Source organism: Coffea eugenioides, unplaced genomic scaffold (genome assembly GCF_003713205.1).
Source record: "Coffea eugenioides isolate CCC68of unplaced genomic scaffold, Ceug_1.0 ScVebR1_612;HRSCAF=1317, whole genome shotgun sequence".
NCBI lineage: Eukaryota > Viridiplantae > Streptophyta > Magnoliopsida > Gentianales > Rubiaceae > Coffea > Coffea eugenioides.
In genome coordinates, this window is record NW_020864467.1 from 1 (window position 1) to 8461 (window position 8461).

Consider the following 8461-nt stretch of genomic DNA (forward strand, 5'->3'; position numbering starts at 1 on the left):
TGTACAAGACGATGATAAATGAGAAAAAAAAAACAGATCCTTATATAGTTAATTCCTTTTCAAGGGCTTCTACATCTTAAAATATAGAAGCCATAGTCCGAAGGAGGAGGAGGATACAAGAATCATCATTAAAATATAGAAGGAATCAACCGTATAATCTAGAAATAAAGATTCAGAAAAACTGCAAAAATTTAGTACCTTACAAAAATCCAAGAACTCTTGTTTAAGGGCTTCCCCGTTGTTGTGTTTGTCTTTTTTAAAGACGTTCAGAAGATTTTATTGCGCTGCATTAATTAAATTGAGCTACACTCATAGTTAATGATGGAATTTTTCTAGTTTTCTGAATTTATATGTAGAACATTTTCCCCGATTGCTTGTAACCTATATGCTAGTGTACAAGTAGCTAATTCTAGCTATTGATGAAGCACTCGGAGTTGCTCGAGTTTCTCCGTCAGTGGTGCGTTAACTTGTCCCCATACCCTCAAAAAAATGGAAGACAAATTTTACTTCTTCCGGCATGGCTTTACCATGTTCACCACTGCAATGCAATAGGTCACAATTAGACAAGAACATCCTTGAAATGCCTGAAAAGTGAAAACAATTGGAGAAGAACTTCCAAATAATGGAGGGGCAACTTTGGTGGCCTGCCTGTCACACAACTTTCCACAATATTTCTCATGGGTCTAACGGTCAATAAAACCTTTTAAGGTTTTGTACCAACAAAGGTAAATGAAACCATTCACAGCAAAATAAAGAGCCCTTAAATCAAGTTCGAAGTCTCCACATAAGTCGAGTTATACATACAGATACTAGTCATCGGTTTATATATACACATACTAGTTAGCAAAAATCTAATTTAAGAGTACGCAGAAAACACAAAAGCAAGATGGCATCTTCATGCACTCAGACGTCGAGACTTTGCCTCCTCTGCCTTCTTTTTCTCCTTTAACTCCATCCTTACTTTTTCAACAATAGATGCAGCTACTCACAAAACAAAGAATAATGACTTTCAACCAAATTGAAAGCAAGTATGATATAAATATATATAGTGGAAATTACAAAGCAGCAATAGGATGCGAATTGCGCAATCCCCCCCCCCCCCCAACCCAAAAAAAAGATACATGCATACTTTCAAGCTAACATGCCCTTAAAATTACCATAATCATCCCTTCAATACAGTACAAAAAGAGTATTGTTCACAATCCTATGAACCTTAGAAATTGTCACACTTAAAGATGTAATGCATACCAACTATGAATTAAGTAGAAAAAGCACTCTTAAAAGAAAAGAGTGCCACATGAAAAAGGAGTGGTAGGATTATTTCAACGCATACGATGGGCAACTGCAATCTAATAAATAAATAAAAAGTGAGCTCGCTTCTGGCTCGCTTTTTGTTTACAAAGATGCATATCAAGTGGAATCAAGATTCTGTACGTAACTCTAGAGTACCTGAATCACATAAAACTACCAGATTGCTTCCAGTCATATGTTTGATTACATATAACTTGTTTACACTAATACAAGAACTATTGATTGAATTCATCTCTGGGAGAATCACTAAAATCATGCCTCATGTCTTAGAATGCAGCATTTTTGTTCTAGAGCTTAAAGGGCACAAGGACTCATGGACCAAAAAAGAAAAAAAAAAAAGAAAGAAAAGGAAAAGCTATGGTAAACTATGTGGGTTTGAGAGAGACGTTAAACGACTCTGTTGTGTTCCCTTTCTGACACCTATAATCTTTCTCCCAAAAGATGTAGCTATGCTTCAAGAGAAAAATATAATGCAAAAGGATTTTTTAGGACTACAATTCAAAGCTTTAAAAAAGACAGACAAAATTTCTTATTTCAGGTTTTCGAAAGAGAGAAAAAGAGGAATTAAGTGTAACATGAGGCACTCTATATTATTTGTGTTTTCCCTTCATCTCATCTTTATAAAGTGATTATTTGATTAAAGTAAAGGCACAACAACATATTGTCAATAATTGAGCTAAGTTACAGATGAATTTACAAACCTTTGTACACATATAACTAAGAAGAACAAAAACAAGATTTTGGGATTCTTAAAGCCCTGTTAGTAACCCAGAGGGGCCACTTAAAATTAAGGGCTAAACATTATCCCTGACGTAATTTTTATCAACAGATCTGTAAAGAAAATTATATTTTCAATAAAACACGAAGATATTTTTTAATTACCTGGGATTCTGGAAAGGTCAGGAGAAAAAAGCTTCCTTAGAACCGTAGGAGAGACAACGCCATAATTACTCGAATTATTCAGACAAATATTCAAATAAAAACACACACAGTTGCAGATCCGTCAAGGAAATAAAGGTTTTAGGGAAAGAAATACTAACATCGCTCCGAAGCTATAGCTCGTATGAAAAACGCAGCCACACGTGAAAGCCAAAACAGGAAGGGAAACTGGAAATTGCGACATCTGCAGGCCAAAAAAAAAAGAAATCAAAGATTGTCAGTAGCAGGCGCAGATGATAAATGCTACATCTATCATCCGAGATCCAATATATACAGGGCATCTAGGGGGGAAAAGCCGCATAAACTGTAAAAATTTTAAACTCTCGGTCAGTAATCACCGCCGGAGGGTTTCTCTAGCGTTTGTTATGAAGTGGAAAATAAAATTCATTTTCCGATCCCAAAAAGGAAAAGATGAAGAACGAATTGAACAAACCTTCACCAAACCAGAAAGACGAGGCACGAAAAGAGCAACGAGATCATGTAGAGAAAAACCGCAGCCGAAAACGCATATGATTTTGCTCGGGGCTCTGCTTCTTGCCGTTGTCTGTATGCTCTCTGTAGCCGAGCCGAGAAGATTCTATTGGGCCGCGTTGGATTAAGCTTCTGCTATAGTTAGCCCATCAAAAGTTAGGGCGGCCCTGTTAGTCGAAATTTTTTCAATTATGTGTTTATATTTATTTCTTTTTAGTACTCTTTTTTTTTGGTCCACAGAATCCAACTTTTACTTGGGGATGAAAATCTGATCCAGAATTTTTTAAGACGCCACATGTAAAAATCGAACTTGCGATCGTCTGTTGGCATTATCAACCCGCTTATCAGCTGATCCAAAATCATGGGTTAAGCTACATGTTAATTTGAATATAAAGACTTCAATGCAACGGGTATTCCCATTTCATTTATGACAAGTTTGATTAATAAGTATTCTACTCAATTTTTTTTACCTCTCATTCATGTCAATTCAAGTATAAAACTTCAATGCGCGGGCAGTTGTATTCCGATTTCCCTATAGAAGAAGTTTGATTGATAGGCATTCGTTTATTATTATTTTTTAAATGAATTAAATGAATTTTAACTAGAAGGTGTTATCAATGTAAGAGATCCCTGCAATAAGAGAGAAAGAGAAGAAATCCATGTTAATAGGTTAGCAACTCATTTTTTTTTTTTCAAAATGTGTAAACCAAAAGATACATACTACTATAAACTAGAAAGACACCACTCACACAACAGGAAAATAAAGCAGGCAAAAGAGAAGAAACAATTTCAACATTAGAAGAGCCATCATTTTTATCATAAGAATCTATAGGTACACTACAACTCTAGAAAACTAGTATGAAGGAATCCAGACAGTTCTGGCAGGAGCGCTTGAAGAATTTGACATTACAGATGATCGAGTATTGTTGACTATTTGGCTGTCTGTTGGTAAAGCAATATTATTGGTTAAGGATGAAATATAGATAGAGTGTTAAGGGTTAAAAGTACTAAAATCAATATAGAAATTTTATCATGGTATTCAAGGAAAATTCTATCCAACTCAAGATCAGCATGCATGGTGGTATATTTCTGCAACAGCTTCAAACAGCTGCAGATGACTGATGTAGAAAAACTTAGCTATTGATGCTTTTTGTCATACATAAATGCATGAGCAAGCTATAGATTATTGTGTACATGAAGATGGAAGTAACCAATTCTGGGGTAATTTTGATCGTGCATGTGCGCTTGTGCGCTTGATTTCATCTAGATTAAATTAAGTACACCATGTCCTAATCACAGGCGGGCGTTGGAATATATACTAAAAAAATGATTTATTTAGCTAATATCAAGAACGATTATTTATATTTAGTACACAGGTCATAAGTAATCTGGATGAGTGTAATATTGCTCCACACATGGTGTTATGGTCAAAAGACAATGTAACTGCTAGACTAGAAAGCTTCTCCTTGCAGACCCCATTCTACAAAAGAAAGGTTCTGCTTCATCAAGTCCATAACCACTTGTCCATGTGACAGTCATCTAAGCATCATTTCATGCCAAAAGTATATCATAAAGATACATGTTAACTAATTAGTTACGAGATGCCACGAATATCAATAGACATTTTGCTCATAGAATAATAAGCACTTGCCAGCAAGAGTTGACTCGAAGATTCGGTAGGGTAACACTATAGAAGAAGAGATGCTACTGCTATCATAGAAGGACGTTGAATTTAGTTCACAAGAAGCAAACTTCTTCTTATACCTGAAATTGGCAGGAGAGAAGACTCCTATCCAATTATCAATAGACGTATTACTAATGTCATACTCAAGAATAATCCATTCTTTTCTCTTCTCTGCCCCTCCCCTGATATATATGATTCTAAAGCTCAATTTCATTCCCCAAATTAAGACAAAAGCCTGGAAATTAACTTACAGTAAAACCAAAAATTAATAGAGTGGCTCTGATATAAGCTTCATCACCAAAAGCAATTACCGCACTATATTGATGTCAATCGTTGAAAAGTGGTTTGACCCATCAGATGTCACCTGTTGAAGTTTGGGTAGAGTCAACAAAATTCCCAGTAAAGTCAAGGAAATTCGCATGGCAGCCTAAAATAACGACTGAAATCAAATGGTAAGAGCTACTTTTGTGTTGCAAATGGTTGGAAATTAAGGCCCCGTTTGGATTGCATTTTCCGTAACTTTCTATGGAAAAAATACTGTAGCGATTTGATGTATGTGAGAAAAAAAATAATAGAAAAATTTGATCACGGAAAATGACACAATTTTCTAGCAGAAAATGGCAATCCAAACACACCCTTAAGATCTTAAGTTCAGCTTCTCTAAGCTTTCCAAACAAAATAAACAGTAAGAGCTTAAATTAAGAGAATGGATCACCTTTGACCTATGAAGACGAAGACTAATTCATCAAGTAAAAAGGAAACAGCAATCCTACATAACCTAGAATTCATATACGTGTGTTGGAATGCTAGGCAAATAGTCTTCATGTTCTAGTTAGCTTGGCAAGAAACAAACGAGATGAAGTCACAATTCAAGAAATGACTAATGTACGAAGTGTAATAATCCTGATCTTACAACTTGAGAAATTAACTGATGCAAAACACTAGAATATCGGATATTGGGATTCGCAACATTACATATACAGTAAAAGAGGACTGACTTGGTGGCGAAAAAAAAGGGCAGTAGCAGTTTATGCAAAACATTAAGGAGAAGGCATTTGATATTGGTTTCCAAGACAACACTACAACAAATTTTAAAGCCAAAGCAAATACGTCATCTTGGCATTGCCGATGCCGAAATATTTAAGTAGTCACATGATCTATCATCTCCACTTTCTGTCTAAGATAAGTAATACATAATAACTATCTAATAATATAATAAAATTTAACTAAAATCCTAACAAAATGCAAATATGAAGTCCCCAAATCCATTTGCAGCAGAATCCTCCTCATCACGCTCGTCACCCTTATTCTCAGTGTCTGGAGCAGCACCATCATCCTCGATAATGCTGGTATCCAGCTCTGGACACCAGCTTTGATGCAACAAAATCATTGAATTAAACAAGACGATGAGACATGAGCAGCTCTCATGAAAAAAAGAAAAAAGTGAAGAAAAGGAAACCACGTACCATTTCTCGGTCATAGTGATGTCCAAAGTCTTCATAGAAAATCCTAATCTTCTCCATATCAATTTCCTCACTCATATCCTCCTTCCGTACTTCCAATTCTCCTTCCTCGATCTTGGCTTGAATTCTTTCTTCGAGAGTCAAATCAGACATTTTTCCGTGCTGATTCTCAATGGCAATCTCAACTTGAATCTGACTAAGCAAGCACATATCTTCATGGAATCGGCTTATTTTTCGTTCAATCCGTTCCAACGATTCTCCCTGTGTTGCAGAACCCAAATATGACAAGAAAGCAACTAATAAACCTCCTATAGCAGTTGTCGACGTGACTAAGTTCATGTAAGGCTTTCTCATATTAAGAATATTCTTCTTGAACCATCCTCTACCACTTTGTCCCACTGTTGGTTGCTCGCTAGCATCGCGTACAAATCGTTTAAATCCATTATCCCCTAAAAAAAAATGAAAACAAGTTGAAACATATTCGGAAAAAGGAAATTTTTTTATTTAAAGATTTTTAAGAAAGGGTGTTGGATCTTAAAAAAGTTCAAAATAAAACAATCTTTTTGTTTTCAAAAGACCACCGGCTCATTTCGGTACCATTTTCTTCTTCACTCATCTTTCTTTCGCTCTTCGTAGAATCTGTTGTTCTTCGGTTCTTGCAGCAAAAGCAATTTGTTTGGCTTTACATCCATTCCAAGATATCATTTCTAATACATCGACCCGGCATTCCCACCATTTTGGGTTTGAAAAGTGTCTGTGTATACTGTCTATGGCCTGTGCGCAGGTTAAAGTGTCTACGTGTCTGTGGCCTGTGTGCAGCTGCAGGGACGCCAGAATGGTTAAGTTCATATAAGGTTTTCTAATGTTAAAAATCACCAACAACAGTTGTCAAGATGGTTAAATTCATATAAGGTTTTCTAATGTTAAGAATATTCTTCTTAAACCATTTGCTGTCGAAGAAACCTTAACTAGTTTGTCTAATCGTGGGTTCCTCACTAGCATCCTCTGCAAATTTTTTTAAATCCCTTTGTTGCAAAGAAAATCCAAAACTAGTTGAAACATACCCAGAAAAAGGAAATAAAATGTAACAAATGTTTTTTATTTTTGAATATTTCTTAAAAAAGAAAAAAAGAAAGAAATATCAAAATCCAAATCCAGGCGCAAATAGGGTAGAGTTGAAATTAGATAAGATATTGGAGGGTGTTGAGATCTTAAAAAATCTAAAAATAAAATGATATTTCTATCTTTAGAAGATAGCTAGCGATGATTTTTCAGTAACAATTGAGACTAAGCCTAAAAATAAAGAAAAAAATGAAAACAATCAACACAACTACGTACCATTTTCTTCTTTACTCATTTTCTTCTTTCGCTTTTCCCAAACTCTTTTTTTCTTCTCTCTCAAATCACACACTTTTTCATGTCGATTCTCAATTGTAATGTCAGCTTGAATCTCACCAAGCAAGCATGCATGTTCATGGGATTGTTTTGTTTGTTGCTCAATCCATTCCAATAATTCTCCCTATTTTACAGAATCTGAGTATGACAAGCAAGCAACTAGTAGGCTTCCAATAGCAGTTGTCAAGATGGTTAAGTTCACATAAGGCTTTCTCATGTAAAAATATTCTTCTTAAATCATTTGCTGCCGTAAAAACCTATACCAGTTTGTCCAATCATGGGCTCCTCAGTAGCATCCTCTACAAATTTTTTAACTCTCTTGTCTGCTACAAAGAAAATCCAAAACAAGTTGAAACATACTAGAAAAAAGGAAATAAAAATGGGATTAATCTTATATATATATTGTCAATCAATACACTATTACCATTAGATATATAACACATATGCAAAATTTGCTCATATGTTATCCATCCAACCATAATAGTGTACACACTGATAGCATATATAAAATTTACTCATAAAAATGTAACAAATATTTTTTTTTATTTCTGAAGATTTCTAGAAAAATTTAAAAAAAGGAAAAAAAAGAAAATAGCAAAATCCAAATCAAGGCACATATGGGGTAGAATTGAAATTAGATAAGACATTGGAGGGTGTTAAGGTCTTAAAAAAGTAAAAAATAAAATGATCTTTCTGTCTGTAGAAAATGGTTGGCAGTGATTTTTTTTCGGTACCAATTAAGACTAAGGCCCTATTTATTAACTTAATTCAACACTTAAATTTAATGAATTCAGATCTTAATATATTCAGACGCTCGGGGCTCTGCTTCTTTCCGTTGTCTGTATGCTCTCTGTAGCCGAGCCGAGAAGATTCTATTGGGCCGTGTTGGATTAAGCTTCTGCTATAGTTAGCCCATCAAAAGTTAGGGCGGCTCTATTAGTCGAAATTTTTTCAATTATGTGTTTATATTTATTTCTTTTTAGTACTTCTTTTTTTGGTCCACAGAATCCAACTTTTACTTAGGGATGAAAATCTGATCCAGAATTTTTTAAGACGCCACATGTAAAAATCGAACTTGCGATCGTCTATTGGCATTATCAACCCGCTTATTAGCTGATCCAAAATCAAGGGTAAGCTACATGTTAATTTGAATATAAAGACTTCAATGCAACGGGTATTCCCATTTCATTTATGACAA

General features: G+C 35.0%; 1 long non-coding RNA gene across 2 annotated transcripts; it reads right to left on the reverse strand.

Annotated features, from left to right (window-relative positions):
- Window positions 1-671: 671 nt before the first annotated feature.
- On the reverse strand, window positions 672-2794 carry LOC113758629. Of its 2 annotated transcripts, none has more exons than XR_003466806.1 (3): window positions 2684-2794; window positions 2352-2434; window positions 672-981 (listed from the first exon to the last, which is right to left on the reverse strand). It is a non-coding gene; the product is annotated as an uncharacterized LOC113758629 (long non-coding RNA). The 2 variants fall into 2 exon arrangements; XR_003466805.1 differs by having other exon boundaries at window positions 672-984.
- Between the last annotated feature and the right edge of the window lie 5667 nt (window positions 2795-8461).